Consider the following 234-nt stretch of genomic DNA (forward strand, 5'->3'; position numbering starts at 1 on the left):
CCCAGACGGAAGCCCAGAGGACAGATGGTGGGTTCAGACGCAGAATGACACACCGTAACCAAGCGATTACACACTCAATGACTCCCCCTGAAGAGAGAGAGGGGGCCAGGAGGGAGAAGATGGGGAGGAAAAGAAGTGGGGAAGAGTGATAGAGGAAGAAGATGGGGAGAGAGAAAGAGGCCAGAAGGGTGCGAGCAGATCAATGCATGGGAAATGTGGGATATCTGAGGAGAG

The sequence above is a fragment of the Monopterus albus genome, unplaced genomic scaffold (genome assembly GCF_001952655.1).
Source record: "Monopterus albus unplaced genomic scaffold, M_albus_1.0 scaffold455.1, whole genome shotgun sequence".
Taxonomy (NCBI): domain Eukaryota; kingdom Metazoa; phylum Chordata; class Actinopteri; order Synbranchiformes; family Synbranchidae; genus Monopterus; species Monopterus albus.